We start from the raw sequence: 17775 nt of genomic DNA, 5'->3' as shown, positions 1-17775 counted from the left end.
CATCCCAGTTCAACTCTAACCTAACTTACATGTCCACATCACAGTTCAACCCTAACCCTAACTTCATGTCCACATCCCAGTTCAACCCTAACCCTACCTTCATGTCCACATCCCAGTTCAACCCTAACCCTAGCTTCATGTCCACATCCCAGTTCAACTCTAACTAACTTCATGTCCACATCCCAGTTCAACCCTAACCATATCTCAACCACAACCACAACAATAACCTACCCTAGCTTCATGTCACATCCCAGTTCAACCCTACCCTAGCTTCATGTCCACATCCCAGTTCAACCTAACCTAACTTCAATGTCCACATCCCAGTTACTCTAACCTAACTTCATGTCCCATCCCATCCCAGTTCAACCCTAACCCTAACTTCATGTCCACATCCCAGTTCAACTCTAACCCTAACTTCATGTCCCATCCCGTTCAACCCTAACCCTAACTTCATGTCCCCCATCCCAGTTTACCCTAACCCTAACTTCATGTCCCCCATCCCAGTTCAACCCTAACCCTAACTTCATGTCCCCCATCCCAGTTCAACCCTAACCCTAACTTCATGTCCACATCCTGGTTGTGCTCAACTCTCAACAGTTAATGACAGGGCTCACTCAGCAACAAGAGAGAACTCATCGTTTACTATAAGAGTTTGGTAAATGGTGGAAAGTGTCGGTCCTCATTCAGCTTTCACCTACATTATATATCTGTCATTAATACCAGGTGGATATATAGACCTGTTTCCCTGGCTATTGTCTTTTAAGGTAGTTGCTCTGTTTGGATGCCTGAGGTCTGACTCATCAAAGGTTAAAACAGCATTTTTACTGTATGAGGGTTATACTTTACATTTACCATTAGATTTATTCTTCGATACAGCATACTTGTATGCTTGGTAGGACCCTGAGTATAATGCATCCATCCATTAAATCTGTATAAATAATTGTGAATTGTTTTGTTTTTTAATCATTTACTGCAGCAGTAAAGTTTTATAAATAATCCATGATGTCTCTTATATGTGGCGTTAATTGTCCCTCTTCTTCTCTCTCTCACTTTCTCTCTCTCTCTCATTCCTGTTTGTTGCTTTTTCATCATGTCATACTGTATGTCCCTGTATGTGGGCATGTTTTGGTGATTTGCTCTATTCTGCCTGCTCCATGGGGTTTCACTGCACATAGGCTGCTGTGTCCAAAAAACAGATGGTTCTGTCTCCTCTGGTCCAGGTAAAGAGTCTAACAAGGCTACTTTTGTCTGCTTTCCTGTTGATACCAGACACACAGGCACTTTATACACACAATTACAATTATAATACATTTACGATTACAGTACATTTACAATGACAAAACAGAATAATTCTGTGCATGTTTGTCTTGAGCGCGTGGTCATCTTTCCTGCTGTTCACCTCACGCTGTGACCACACGCTGGTTGTCCTCACCATCCTTTCCTCTATTGTCTTATCAAAGTTGTGTTTACTGTGAGTGACTGTCTGACTGTTGTAGCACCTGGCAACTATCTTTTGTTCAATATCTTTGATTAGATGTTTTGTGATCAGATCATTGGATAGCCTTTTTCGCTGTATATTTCTTTACTCAAATGTTAGATGTGTCATGTTTTGCGAGGTGTTCAACTTTCCTGATGAGTGAACATACTCATCACAAAGCCTATTACAGTGATATAACCAGCCCTATGCACACGATAGGCCTTCCTGTAGCCAGGACAAGTGGTCTGTCTGGTAGTACCGTCAGCTTTCACGTCTTACCATGTAGAGCCCGTGTCAAACTCATTTCACGGAGGGCCGGATGTCCGTGGGATTTCGCTCCATCCTTGTCCTTGGTTGATGAATTAAGGTCGCTAATTAGTAAGGAACGCCCCTCACCTGGTTGTCTAGGTCTTTAGCTGATTGGAAAAACCAAAAACCCACAGAAACTCAGCCCTCCGTGGAATGAGTTTGACACCCCTTTTGTGGAGTCTCTACCCCCTATTCACTCTGCCTGATTACCCTGTTTCTGCACCCACCCAACTACCTTAATATAGACCCTCTTTCTGTTCCTATGCAAAGCCTGACAGCTTCCCGACTGTGCCTCTCCCACCATACTGAATCTGTGAGCCTCCTGACCCTGTGTTTCTGTCTCCCGTCCACCAGAAACTGCTTGGGAACTCTCTGCTGAAGCTGGAGGGAGATGACAGGCTTGACATCAACTGTACTCTCCCCCTCACAGACCAGGTAATATAATGAAGAGGAAACTAGACTTTTGAGTAGTATGGGTTGATCGTTTTTCTCTTCCGCCTTACCACTTTTACATGTGTGTTGATAACATATGCACTTCATGTACTCCCACAGTGTACAGTACACTATCAGTGACGTGTGTTGTTTCCCTTCTCACAGATAGTGTTAGTGGGCTCTGAGGAGGGTCTGTACGCCCTGAATGTAATCAAGAACTCCCTGACCCACATCCCTGGCCTGGGCTCCGTCTTCCAGATCCACATCATGAAGGAGCATGAGAAACTGCTGATGATTGTTGGTATGAAAGCCGACTTGACTCAATCAGTGCTAACAGCACATATATACAGTACATCGTCAACTGTCTCATTTATTTGTCAGACTGAATTGAAGGGAGGGGTAATGTCTGTGTTTGGCCTGTAGGGGATGAGAGGGCGCTGTGTCTGGTGGAGATTAAAAAGGTGAAGCAGTCTCTGGCCCAGTCCCACCTGCCTGCCCAGTCTGAACTGGAACCATTTATCTTTGAGACGGTCAAGGGCTGCCACCTCTTCTCTGCAGGCAGAGTAAGTCTAGTGGTTTTTCAGGGGTTGGGGGCATTGATTCAATTGGTCATCCTTTGACCGAAGAAATGCTTATCCCTTATCATAACTGTCACTGACTTTCTGGATGTGTCTGTCTACAGATAGATAATGGGCCTTGTATCTGTGCAGCAATGCCTAACAAGATTACAATTCTGCGTTACAATGACAATCTCAACAAGTTCTGCATTCGCAAGGTGAGTATCACCTCAAAGTTGAAACAAAGGATCAGATGGAACGATCAACACATCACTTTCTGGTTACAGAGGAAATTAAATTGACCCACAAGACAGCTCACAGTGACTAGACATGCACCTCATTTATATTGAACTGCAACTGAAGAAAAGTCTGTTCCTCCTATCAGTCCATCAGTTGTTTTCCCTCGCTAGTTCTCTAACAACCTCCTTCCACCACCCCTCCATCAGGAGATAGAGACTCTGGAGCCCTGCAGCTGCATCCACCTGACCAGCTACAGCATCATCATCGGCACCAACAAATTCTATGAGATTGAGATGAAGCAGTATGTCCTGGAGGGTTAGTGGTTTTCGTTGTTGGTCGTTTCTCTCAGTAAACCCACTGGAACTCATGAGTACCAGAAAATGAAATGTGACCAATCCAAATATGCTACATGTAAATAAGCAACTCTACTATACACGTGTTAAATGTTGATGCCACTAAATCATTTCCATGGTTAATCTAATGCTGATTCTATATTTACATTTTAGATGCGCTTATCCAGAACTTGTATGAGCATTTAGGGTTAAGTGCCTTGCTCAAGGGCACATCAACAGATTGTTCACCTATTCGGCTCGGGATTAGAACCAGTGACCTTCAGGTTACAGGCCCAGCTCTCTTAACCACTATGCTACCTACCACCCTATCTGTGACAGAGAGCGTGTTATACACTGTGTCGCCTCCGTAGAGTTCCTGGATAAGAAGGACATGTCGCTGGCCTCTGCGGTGTTTGCTTCCTCCTCCCATAGCTTCCCCATCTCCATAATGCAGGTCACCAGCACTCTGCAGAAGGAGGAGTACCTGCTCTGCTTCCATGGTGAGATCTGTCTTGACATTTGCAATTGCAATAAATTCATCTTACCGTGGTGATATTGTATTACCTGTTTTACTGTACATATTGCATAAAATTGTGTTGTATTGCCCCCACACAACCACAGAATGATTGTAAAACATTCCAAGGTACATTCATCGACACAGTAGTTAAGGACTATTGTTCTGTCACAGAGTTTGGAGTGTTTGTGGACGCATACGGACGAAGGAGCCGCACTGAAGAAATCAAATGGAGTCGTCTGCCCCTGGCCTTTGGTGTGTACAGTACACAGTAGCTGATTCTTCACATAGTACAGTTCTAACAAAGTGGTATGCATTGTGGTGGATTTGATGTAGTATTGTCATAACAAGAACATTGCTAGAAATGTGAATCTGAGTACCAGTAGCGTATTTCGTGACTTTTGTAATGTAACCTTTTCCTTATCCTTAACAGCTTACAGAGAACCCTACCTGTTTGTGACATACTTTAACTCCTTGGATGTGATCGAGGTTCAGGGACATGCTGCACTTGGGTAAAGAAAAAACGACCGAAACACAACCTCACACAATAAGAACTTGCACATGACAAACGCATCAGTATTTGTCTGAGTAGGCCTATGCGACCACAATCAATGCACACAAATTGAGAAGAACGCACACAAGAATAGAGAAGTGATCTCCAATAACGTTCCCCCATGTCTGATTTTCATTTTCTATTCATCCATTGTGCTAAATGGCAGACATGATTGATTTTAGCATGATGTTATTCATTCCTCTCAACTCTCTGAATTGAATGACGGGTATTGTATTTCCAGACTTGGGGCTAGATGAAATCAGATTGACATCCGCATCGGTTGTTTTGGCAGTGTCAGAGGTGGAACTGGAGCTGTCAAATCCACAAGCAGCTTGCATGAACCTTTTAACCTTTTACTGCAGTGGGCTAAATCAGGGTCATACAGCTTTTCTTGGTAGTCTTAAATCTACTTTGAAATGAAAGTATACACCTCACACACATGGGTTGTGTCATTTTGGAATAATTTTTATTGGAAATAAGAATAGAATATGTTTCTCAACACTTATACATTATTAATGTGGATGCTACCATGATTACGGATAATCCTGAATGAATTGTGAATAATGATGAGTGAGAAAGTTACAGACGCACAAATATCATACCCCCAAGACATGCTAACCTCTCACCACTATAATAACAAGGGAGGTTAGCATTTTTGGGAGTGTATGATATTTGTTATTATTATTCACGATTCTGTCAGGATTATCCGTAATCATTGTAGCATTCACATTAATGTAGAAGTGTTCTATTCTTATTTACAATAAAAGTTACCCCAAAATGACATAAAACATTATTTAACATTAATGTATATTGGGCACAAAATAATCTGAAACACAACCCAAGCAAACAGAGAATGCATCCAACAAATGAGTCACAAGCTTGATGTAGTCATTGTGTTCTATGACTATGGGACCAAATACTTCACTTTTTACTACTTTAATACACATACAGTTCATTCGGAATGTATTCAGACCCCTTGACTTTTCCCACATTTTGTTACGTTACAGCCTTATTCTTATTCAATCTATGCACAATACCCCATAATGACAAAGCAAAAACAGTAAAAAAAATAAAAACATAAGTATTCAGACCCTTTACTCAGTACCTTGTTGAAGCACCTTTGGCAGTGATTACAGCCGTGAGTCTTCTTGGCTATGAAGCTACAAGCTTGGCAAACCTGTATTTGGAGAGTTTCTCCCATTCTTCTCTGCAGATCCTCTCAAGCTCTGTCAGGTTGGATGGGGAGCGTCGCTGCACAGCTATTTTCAGGTCACTCCAGAGATGTTTGATCGTGTTCAAGTTCGGGCGCTGGCTGGGCCACTCAAGGACATTGAGACTTGTACCGAAATCATTCCTGCTTTGTCTTGGCTGTGTGCTTAGGGTCGCTGTTCTGTTGGAAGGGGAACCTTCGCCCCAGTCTGAGGTCCTGAGCGCTCTGGAGCAGGTTTTCATCAAGGATCTCTCTGTACTTTGCTCCATTCATCTTTCATTCGATCCTGACTAGTCTCCCAGTCCCTGCCGCTGAAAAACATCCCCACAGCATGATGCTGCCACCACCATGCATCACCGTAGGGATGGTGCCAGGATTCCTCCAGACGTGACACTTGGCATTCAGGCTAAAGAGTTCAATCTTGGTTTCATCAGACCAGAGAATCTTGTTTCTCATGGTCTGAGAGTCTTTAGGCGCCTTTTGGCAAACTCCAAGTGGGCTGTCATGTGCCTTTACTGAGGGGTGGCTTCCGTCTGGCCACTCTACCATAAAGGCCTAATTGGTAGAGTGCTCCAGAGATGGGTGTCCTTCTGGAAGGTTCTCTCATCTCCACAGAGGAACTCTAGAGCTCTGTCAGAGTGACCATCGGGTTCTTGGTCACCTCCCTGACCAAGGCCCTTCTCCCCCGATTGCTCAGTTTGGCCGGGTGGCCAGCTCTAGGAAGAGTGGTGGTTCCAAACTTCTTCCATTTAAGATTGATGGAGGTAACTGTTCTTGGGGACCTTCAATGCTGCAGACATTTTTTGGTACTCTTCCCCAGATCTGTGCCTCGACACAATCCTGTCTCGGAGCTCTATGGACAAATCCTTCAACCTCATGGCTTGGTTTTTGCTCTGACATGCACTGTCAACTGTGGGACCTTATATACACACAGGTGTGTGCCTTTCCAAATCATGTCTAAGCAATTGAATTTACCACATGTGTACTCCAATAAAGTTGTAGAAACATCTCAAGGATGATCAATGGAAACAGGATACACCTGAGCTCAATTAGAGTATCATAGCAAAGGCTCTGAATACTTATGTAAATAAGGTATTTTTTGTTTTGTGCAACATTTTCTTAAAACCAGTTTTCGCTTTGTCAGTATGGGGTATTGTGTGTAGATTAAATAAAACAATTTGTCATCAATCAATTTTAGAATAAGGCTGTAACGTAACAAAATGTGGAAAAAGTCAAGGGGTCTGAATACTTCCCGAATGCACTGTATAAGTGAATTTGTCCCAATACTTTTGGTTCCCTAAAATTGGGGGACTATGTACAAAGTGCTGTAATTTCTAAACAGTTCACCCGATATGGATGAAAACACCCTCAAACTGAAGCTGACAGTCATAACATCATAGCATTTCAAATCCAAACATTTGAAGTATAGAGCCAAAAAAAGAAAGTGCTTTACTGTCCCAATAATTACGGAAGCCACTGTATAACTAAAACGTTTGACATAGAAATACCAGATTTTAAACAAAAATGTTGATTAATTCTGAAATTACAAAAAATATTAAGAACAGTTGACCCATGAGGCCAGTAGAGGGGAATTTGGTCAATTGACTGCAGGTTAGGTGCGCTTACACACGGGTCGCCGTAAGCGGCAAAGGTCTCAGACTTCAATGGGAGTAGGGCAGCGTCCTGAAAAACACAAGCAGTTGGCTTGCAGCTCGAGGCGACAAAATATGAAATTTGCAGAAGTCGAGTGTCCGCCGCGCATGATTGACCAATGAGCAGAGTTCATGTTGTCAACCAAACAAACAATGTTTTAATGACAACATTCGTCCCGTGTTAGCGCCTTTACCTTATCGTGGACACTGCCATTGGACGAAACAAAACCACACCCGACTATAATCTGACAAATCCCCATGCAGCCGAGTTAGAAGTTCATGCAGCCGAAGCAGCTGTCTTTGTGCTCATACTCCCTAATGACCTTCACTTCAAAAATTAGAAAACAAATCTGCAATATTACTGTTGTTTGTCCCTCTTGAGCCCCTGTAGCTACCTCATAGCCAGAACACTGACAACAATGAGGCAGTCTATAGGGAGGTGGTCAGAGACCTGGCAGCCAAGACAACAACCTCTCCCTCAATGTCAGCAAGACAAAGGAGCTGATTGTTGACTACAGGAAATGGAGGGGCGAGTATGCCCCCATTCACATCGATTGGGCTGTAGTGGAGCGGGTCGAGAGCTTCAAGTTCCTCGGTGTCCACATCACTAAGGAATTAACATGGTCCACACACAACCACACAGTAGACCTGGCACCGCCACTTGCCCCTCAGGATGCTGAAAAGATTTGACATGGGCCCTCAAATCCTTAAAAAGTTCTACATCTGCATCATTGAGAGCATATTGACTGGCTGCATCACCGCTTGGTACAGTAACTGAAAGAAACCCGAGCGCAAGGCGCAACAGAGGGTGGTGAGAACTTCCCACAGGACCCTGAACCGCTTCTACCCCCAAGCCATATGAATGCTAAACAAGACTGCTAATAGCTAATCAAATGGCTACTCTGACTACCTGCATTGACCGTTTTTTGCACTGACCCTATGCACACTCTGGCACATACTGTATTTAGACCTCAATACACACCCTACATACCCTCACACACACAAACACACTGCTGCTACTGTCTATTTTCTATCTTGTTGCCTAATCACTTTACCCCTACCTATATGTACATAGCTACCTCAATTACCTCGTACCCCTGCACATTGACTCTGTACTGGTACTCCCTGTATACAGCCATGCTATTTTTACACGTTATTCACTGTGTATTTATTCATTGTGTCACTGTTTCCATTTATATATCTTTAACTCTGCATTGTTGGAAAAGGACCCATAAGTACTAAGTCATCATTTCACTGTTAGTCTACACCAGTTGTTAATGAAGTCTGTGACAAACAAAATGTGTTTTGAACACTTTCTCAAAATAGTCAGAATTAATCTAAGATAAATCAAGAAAACGGTCATTAATTTAAGTTTTTGCCAAGCAGGTCTTTATCGCACAGTTGTACATTTAGCTAAGCTGTTTGGTGCAGTCGTGTTGAATGACAAACTTCATGTTACTACTAGTACTGTTGACCAATCACTGACGAAGGGGCATAGACTTCGGCTACCGAATTTTGACTCAATATTTTTTGTTGTTGGAAAAAAGGAAAATAAAACCGCCAAAGACCAAAAACGTACAAAAATGTTTCTATGATATGCGCAAACTGTTTCTACTGGGAAGCATACAGTAAGCTTAAAAATGTTAAACACTCGAATAATACTGATGTAAATGGCTATAAATCCCCCCCATCAAAATGATCATGAAAACATACATTAGCCTAACAATGGTTTGACATTATATCTAAAATCGATAGAGCCTATACTTCCTAGTGTCATTTTTTACTTTTAAAAGCTAAACAGTTTCTGCATTATGGCAACAATTTGTGACGTTTTTGTTCATTTTGGTCTTTGGCAGGTTTTTTGGGGGGCTGTTCGTGCAAAGACTTTAGTAGCCGAAGTCGACACACCTTCGTCGGTGATTGTCAACAGTACTACTACGAGTAGGAGTGTTTGTTGTCATAACAGTACTACTCCTAAACATGAAGTGTTTGTTGTCATCCAACAAGAGAAGACTAGTTTTCATTCCCATTTTTTCACTTAAGAACTGAACCAAACATCTTAGTTATCCTAGTTAAAATGGCAGACAAAGACCTCCTTGGCAGAAACATCTAAATTCATTCTGACTATTTAGAGGAAGTGTTTCTTGGTATGTTGTTGCTACGATGGCTCAAGAGGGACAAACAGTAATATTGCCGTTTATCGTTTTTCAAGCGAAGGTCTTTAGGGAGTATGTGAGCACATACGTTCGCTTCGCGTAGCCGAGGTGCCTTAACGCAGTAGGAATAATAATAATGGAGTGTTTTGTGACTCACAAGAAGCCTCTCACCTACGGTATTTGCCAGCTCATACAGCAGTTACACGTCCAACACCGCCAAAACATATGTTATGCAGATCTCGGCCAACGCTGTTTACCGCTGTTTAACGCTCTAGCTGATTGAATGTAGGCCTTGGTCCTAACCCTGCATTTATAGCCCTGTTTATACCTGGTTCTAATAATGCATCCTTTGTCCTGATCTTGTCAACATTCTGATTGTGCCCACATTTTCAGACAGATGTAAACGATTAAGACACATTGTGATCGGATTGTGATCTTTCTGACCAGATCCGGAGGTAGTCAAAAGCATTGTGTTTGGATATCTTACAAGTGTAGACAGATCTGGACAGTGAAATCATTTAAGCCATCATTATCTTGCCCTCTAAAATCATTGACAAGTTACACCATTACCTTATGGCATCAATATGCGTCTTAGAGCTATAAATAATAAAGAGTCACACACTCCATATATAAACTCCCAGTCATTTATTGGGTAAATCACCAACCTTTCAGCATCACTGTGCCTTCTTCAGGGTAATGTCATGAACTCTTGAACCAGGTTATGTAGACAAACAGAGCAATTAGTGCAACCAATGACAAGTGAGGGGTGTGTCATAATGATTAAGTCAATTAGAATGAATTGAGTGAAACTGTTAAAAAACTATCGTTTATGGCATATTTAATATATTAGGCTATTGTTATCATATGGAAACAATTTAATATTGTACATAATATTAGCATCAACATACATTATTGTTTAATTCAATTTGACATATTTAATTGTTTCCTATTTCATTATATTTGTTACATGTGATCTTTTGGTTCAACCTTAATGCATAATAAGCATCATCAACAGGGGGAACATATTGGTTGTACGCTGATAAGCTGTAGAAAGAATATATCAATTAATAAGACTTGTTCAGAAAAGAGAGAATTGTTCATAAGGGCCTGAGATCAAAGTCAATATTCAGACCACTAGGGGTCAATGTTTTTAGATTGGATATATCCAGTAAGCCTCCCTTTGTAGGCTTTTCCACATGAACAGATGATGAGGTGATACCCCTAACAGGGATTTTTCAACCTGTATGTGGGTGTCTGAAGAAGGATGTTTTTATAGTGCTGTTGCACTGTGCACATGAGCCACATTTGTAGTTTCCATTTGGAATGGGTGTCAAGAGTGTTTGAGTGGACTCAGGGGGCAGGTCAGATCTCCAATATTGCGATCACGCTTATAGAGCACCAGTGGGGGTTCCTTGAAGAGGTGTGCGATTGCAGAATATTCTAGTGCTTTTTCAGGATTGCTTTCATTTTCTCCAAACACTCGGTGTACTTGGTGCAAAAGACAGTTGCGTTGTTTTTCTTCTTTGGTTGAGTTTTTAGCAATTCCTCTCTTGGTTTATGAAATATTTTCATCATCATTGCAGCATCAAGTTTTGTCCTTGTAGTCTCTCATTTTGAATTTGTCTTTTTTTTATTTTTTTTATTTTTTGCATTGCATTGCATTGCTGTCCAAATCTGTCTAACTGACTATATGGTAGACCATTCATGAGGGGATGTATTTTTATGTCAAATAAATACAAATATTCTTTTGAAAGAATATCTGTCAAATGATTTGCATACCGGGAGGGAACAGCATATCTGGACACAGTGGACGCAAAAGAGACACATTTTACTACCATGTGTAGATGTAACGGCTACAACGTGGGCACAATCACAATGTGGATCAGATCAAGACAAAGGAAGCATGTTAGAACCAGGTATAAATGAGGCTTGTGTCTGTGTACCTGTGTGTAGCCCTCCAGTTCTAGCCCATCTGGACATCCCTAACCCCCGTTACCTGGGTCCAGCAATCTCCTCCGGGGCCATCTACCTGGCCTCGTCCTACCAGAACAAGCTGCGGGTCATCTGCTGCAAGGGCAACCTGGTCAGGGAGTCTGGGGAGCTGCAGAGGACCGGCTCCAGCCGCGGGTGAGCTCTCTCTGTCATGTTCTAGACCCCACACTTTTAGCTAATGGACCAGAACTATTGTACCATCAACTAAATCTAATGGTGAAGGGTAGTAGATGCACATACAAGTAAACAAAGGAAACTCTAGAATACTAGATACACTGCGTCACAAGTCTTGTGCTAAATGTTGAAAGGGGCTCCAGTGCCACCTACTGTTCTGAGTTTGCATTGCTGTTAGCAAAGCTTGGAAGCCAAATATACACCGAGTGTACAAAACATTAAGAACACATGCTCTGTCCATGACAGACTGACATGGTGAAAGCTATGATCCCTTACTGATGTCACTTAAATCCACTACAATCAGTGTAGATGAAGGGGAGGAGACAGGTTAAAGAAGTATTTTTAATCCTTGAGACATGGATTGTGTACGTGTGTACGACGTGGATTGTGTACGTGTGTATTGTGTACGTCAGAGGGCAAGACAAAATATTTAAGTGCCTTTGAACGGGGTATAGCAGTAGGTGCCAGGCGTACCAGTTTTTGTCAAGAACTGCAACGCTGCTGGGTTTTTCACGCTCAACAGTTTCCCGTGTGTATCAAGAATGGTCCACCACACAAAGGACATCCAGCCAACTTGACACAACTGTGGGAAGCATTGGAGTCAACATGGGCCAGGATCCCTGTGGAACGCTCGACACTTTGTAGAGTCCATGCCCTGACGAATTGAGGCTGTTCTGAGGGCAAATGGTGCAACTCAATATTAGCAAGGTGTTCTTATTTTTTTGTTCGCTCAGTGTATCGCAGCCATTGTTATTTTGTCGATTTAAAGCCCAAATCTGTATGGTCATGGTTATATCTCTGACTTTTCTCTAATTTGAGCTGAAACAACAGCAGCTTATTTGTCTCCTTACATTTATTTGTCTTCTGCTCGTCTCTACAGCAGCCCCAGTAAGAGAGGGCCACCCACATACACAGAGCACATCTCCAAGCGTCTGGCCTCAGGCCCTGGCAGCCATGAGGGGCTTCACCGTGAGCCCAGCACACCGCATCGCTACCGGGAGGGTCGAACCGAGTTCCGGCGGGACAAGTCCCCGGCACGCCCCCTGGACAGAGAGAAGTCCCCAGGCCCCAGACTAGACAGCCGCAGAGAGAGATCCCCTGGGAGATTTGACGACCACCAACGTCTCCACACCGGCTCTGACCGCCGCACACAGCTCACCCCTGTCAATAAGGTACAATCATACACACCCACACTATGAATTCCATCACTATTACATCAATTGGCCAAAAATGTTAGGATTGATTGTGAAGTTGGTACACTCAATACAGTCCATTACTACATGGGTCATTCCACGAAATGAGTGCCCTTTGCGTCCCATTAATATTTTAAGTAGATATTGTGCACAAATATATAAATTGTAAAAGCTTGTTATATTAAATGAAGTGCCCTTTAAGATAGACATGGAAAATTCAATAAATCAGATTTTTTTATATGAATATAGACTTGCTAAAGTGCCAAAATTCAGCATTTTGACATGGTCCATCTGTGCACACACTGACTTCTAGGAAGATTTTAACCCACCTAACCCCAACATTTCTCCAAGTTTTCACAATCATAGAGCCCTAGTTATTTTGTTGATTTGACGAAGTCAATTCTGAAGATTATTTATATCATGTTATTAGGGATTCATTTTAAGGTCAACCCTGATACGTGAACTGAACGCTCGTTTTAATGGTGAAATTATTCATTATTATATATTTTTTTTATAGAGACATTGAACATCGAATAGTCAAATCATAGTGTAAAAGCAGACGAGTTGGTTCTACTGTTTTTGGCCATTTCCTGGTGTTTTGTGGTAGAAAACTGAGTGGGACGAACATAACACGTCAACCCTCTTACCCATAGATAGGCTAGAAATGTTGTAACAAATGGTTATTGCCCCTCCCTGTTGCACACAAGCTTCCATTCATGGCAGATTTAGATGAAGTTGTAAACCTGCTATTTTATTTGGCCCTTACTTGTTGACAGGCACTTATTAGTATATATTTTTTTTTTTACAGATTAGAAAATGTTGATTTTATTAAGTTGAAAATGTGCTCTTTATGACAGAATGTTAAAATTAGATTTGTTTTCTTCTTCACCAAGTTACACTACTCAAAAGGAACCTAATTGGTGGAATGACCCACATGAGTAGAGTTGATCTTCTATGGCTCTCTCTGTATTTTAGGTATGGGACCAGTCTTCTGTGTGAGTGACATAAGGAGAGGCCAGGAGAGGAGCTGTGTGAGCCTCTGTTCACTCTGCACATGGCTACGCCATCGAGGGGAGACCAACCAGAAAACCAAGTCATCCCCCATCGCCTGTATATCGTGCAATCGTGATCCATTTACCAACACATACACTGTTGCACTGGGGACATTTTCTTTGACAATCCTCTCCTTTCTGATATGTGTATTCATGGCAATGGTTGTTTAACAGAGCAGCGTTTGCAGGGAAACCCTATGGATCTATGATACACTGTTTATAAGTACTAAAATCAAGTTGTACATATTGTTGTTCCAGTTTTTATAGATAAAAGGGAATAATAGGCTGGTAAAGCCAAGTCTATATTTTTTAAGGAAGTGTTTCTAATGATGTTGCAGGGAGAGAAATTATGTTGCAGGGAGACTCGAAATCCAATCTCAAAATCTCATCATCCCAGATGCAATACTGTAGTTTTTGCTTTTCTATGGCCGGTCAATCATGCGAACATTCAATAACCCATGTACTGTTTAAATAAAATGTGTTCCAAGAGAGCAATGCACATGAGCTTTTCACTTGAGATTTACTTTGAACAGGATTCTAAATTCATTGTTTCTACATGACCAGTCTTCTTTTTGGATCAGCTTTGTACGGTCCTCTTGACTAGACGGACTTTGATATCTAACTGCTTAATAACAACTCGTATGTTACCATACTTTCTAACAGACAAATGTTTTGCTACAAGTGTTCCTTGTGTTGTTTAACTATACCTAAGATGAATAATAAGCCTATAAGCTTTGTCTGCTTTGAAACAGCAGGCAGTGGAGCCGGCTAACCATGCCCTCAGCTTGTTCTGGAGTCTGCAGCTGCTTATTATGGTACAGATGTCCCGTTCTTACTTCTGTGCAGTGAACTATCTATGAAGTCCAGTAATTGTCAGGGTTTAAAATCGCTTATTTTTCAAACAAATCAAAAAAAGCTTCATTTGTCACATCAAAGAGCATGAGTATTTCAGAGCAGAAGTAGTAGTTTTACCTTGATTTTGGGGTTTGTGTTTTCTGTCGTGTATTGACACGAATTTGCATTCAATGAGTATACATCGATACAAGACAATAACTAAAGGGTTTCTTGATTTTTGAAAATGTACCCGCATTAAACATGATTGAGCTACCCTGGCAATGTGTCAAGATGCCCTTTTTAAAATGTTTTTTTTTTTTTTATACACCATACAGCTTACATTACATTAACTTTTGCATGAGAAATGATTCCGGCTAGCAAATGATAGATGGAAATAGACCATTTTATTTTCCTTTAATTCTACATCAATGTAATGCTCTTTAAAGCAAAGTCAACAAAACAAAATAGATAATAAACAAACAGCTATGTCCTGTTCCAGGAAACAGCTATATAAAGTCTTCTTGGACAGAAACATGAGAAGGTTGAAAGTGCTTGTTTAACAGAAGGGAAAAGGTGGAAAAGAAAAGCACATAAGTGATCCCTTTGTTACAGACCTATGTTAAAACTGCTTGGCACCAGTCTCCCTCCGACAGAGACACACAATCTCGTACACGCTCCCAAACACACTTGCATTTACACCTGATGACCGTGCCATTGCAGCGATGCGTCGTCCAGGAAACTACTTGATGGGCAGTGAACAGTAATAAGCAAAAGACCAAGATCACTAACAACTCCAACTGGTCAAAGAGTAGCGAGGGATCCTCCAGACAGACAATGCGTAAAAATCCAACCCCTACCACATATTGCCATCACATCCAGCCATGCCCCACAACAGCACCGAAACAAAAACAGGCTCATTCCTCATGAGTCCCTCTGTGGGTAACATAATACTGACTAGAACAGCAGACTTTCATTTTCAGCTTTATTGTTCGATGTATTTCTGTGGCAGTGTATACTCTGATAAACTTAAATGCTGCGCAAAAACATTGTCACTTAAATATTTTTACCATTCACATTCATGGATTGTTGGACAGACAAGTTTGGTGCCCATCATGCATGTGATGGTGAAACGGCCCTATACTAGCCTCGTCCTCAACATGGCAGAGGGGGGCAGGGACACAGCTGGAAGCCAGAAGTAAATTAGTGGCCAGACATTACTTTGGACCTTATTTAGCCCTCAATGTCAAACCTCAGTTTGGGAAATGATAACCAAAAAGACCTGCATGGCTTCGAGATCTGAAGCTATGGACTACTCAGCTCAGCCATTGAAACGTATATGCTAAAAGCGATTCAAAAGGGCGTTGAAAGAAATCAACAGTCCCAAGTTTTGTCCCTCAAATAGTTCACAAAATGGCTGTCCAAACTATACAGTGGCCCTTTTGCACATAGGCTGGCTGATCCGATAGAGTGAATTATAACCAAATTTGCTGAAATCCTGCAACTCAATTAGGTGTCCTGCTAGTACAACAATTGTCAGTATTAATGATTGGCAGTCTTGAGCAGGATATAGTCTAGGGTTGTTTTGTACATTTAATGTTCCAACTGATAGCTTGTAAAACACTAAATTAATAACAAAAGGTTATTCTGACTATGAACATCTGAAAAGCAAATCTGAACTACTGCGAGCGCAGGGAGACAACCTCTGTGTCCATGTACGTGTGGACTTTGTCTGGATCTGTGTATGGTAGAGGTAGTGTGTATATGAGTGGGGGTATAGTAAATGTTGCTTGTTTTGGAACACCAGTGTGTCAGAGTATAGGCCATCTCTTATTGATGTGGGTCATCTTCTCATGGCCCTTCCACTACTGATAAACACTGATTATCCTGTGGCAATCGAATTGTTTAAATTTGAGACAAATTCAAAAAAAAAAAAAAAGAAACGTCAATAAATAAAGAAAAAAGGTAGTGATAACATTAAAAAAGGTAGAACCACGGCAGCATCAAAAAAAGGAACACCATGTCCTCTGAAAAAAATCCATCTTCTTTTTTTCTGCAAACAACAAAAATAAATTACAAATGAAAAAAAACTACTTTTGCTGACTAATTTAGTGAACGACTACTCAAGGATTCTATACAGTTTCTTTAATGGTATATACTTATGTGAATATATTATTTAATTTATTATTTATTCATTTATTTTACAAAAATGTATCTGCGAGGAGGTCATTGAATGGCCCCTGGGCAGGGTAAGGTGTCTCTGAGGAGATAAAACAAGCTACTCATCTCATTTCAGCTGGTGAAGACTGCGCTAACCAGCCAGGAGAAGTGCACCCTCTAGTGTCACTGGAAGTTCCACACAGACGCTGTACTATACATTTCATCACCTTGTACTATCCAGCACTTCCTTGGTTTATATAGGACATGATGCAAGGGTGGCTATGAGGATGTTCAAAGGGAAACATTGTGATGCATTTATGGCTCTAATGAAAGCCTTAAAATAAAAATTCATGTTCAACAAATAGCAAAAGAGTAAACTAAGCAGTCAATGTTGGGTAACTAGTTCACCCCTCCTGCTAACAAGGACATATTGTTAAATGAGTTCCTGTCATTACAGGAGGAAACTGATGCAGAAACATGACAGAAGCACATCTCTTAGTGACAATCATTACATCACTTCCTATTAAACCGTGATTGTGATGGATGATACATGATGTCATGTCCACTTCAGCACCACCATGGTCCCAGTGCCTGCTGGGTAAATTAGGGGGGGGGGGGAGAGGGGTTCATCCTAATTTTAAGTGAAGGGCATGAAGGCAAAGTTAACGAGTTCATTTCCACAGCCTCTCCCTGGCAGACAAAACCCATGAGCGTATTATGTATTTGATATCAAGTGACAACGCCACCGTGCTGTCATTCAGATCAGATGCTCTTTCCAGTCAGGGACTCCGTGTGTAAGAGAGAGCCAGTGCTGAATGGCTGTCTGTCATAATACCAGCTGTCAACATTATCGACACCAGGAGTATGTAACCCTGGTCCTGGAGGGCCGCAGGCACTTCATGTTTGATTTAACCGACCCGGAAGACCAGGTGTGTTTAATT

General features: G+C 41.6%; 1 pseudogene; it reads left to right on the top strand.

Annotated features, from left to right (window-relative positions):
- The window catches only part of LOC111958244 (citron rho-interacting kinase-like), a 56382-nt pseudogene extending 42106 nt beyond the window's left edge, over positions 1 to 14276 (top strand).
- The last annotated feature ends 3499 nt before the right edge of the window (positions 14277 to 17775 follow it).

Source organism: Salvelinus sp. IW2-2015, linkage group LG33 (genome assembly GCF_002910315.2).
Source record: "Salvelinus sp. IW2-2015 linkage group LG33, ASM291031v2, whole genome shotgun sequence".
NCBI classification, from domain to species: Eukaryota; Metazoa; Chordata; class Actinopteri; order Salmoniformes; family Salmonidae; genus Salvelinus; species Salvelinus sp. IW2-2015.
This window is presented reverse-complemented; position numbering and strand designations above follow the sequence as displayed.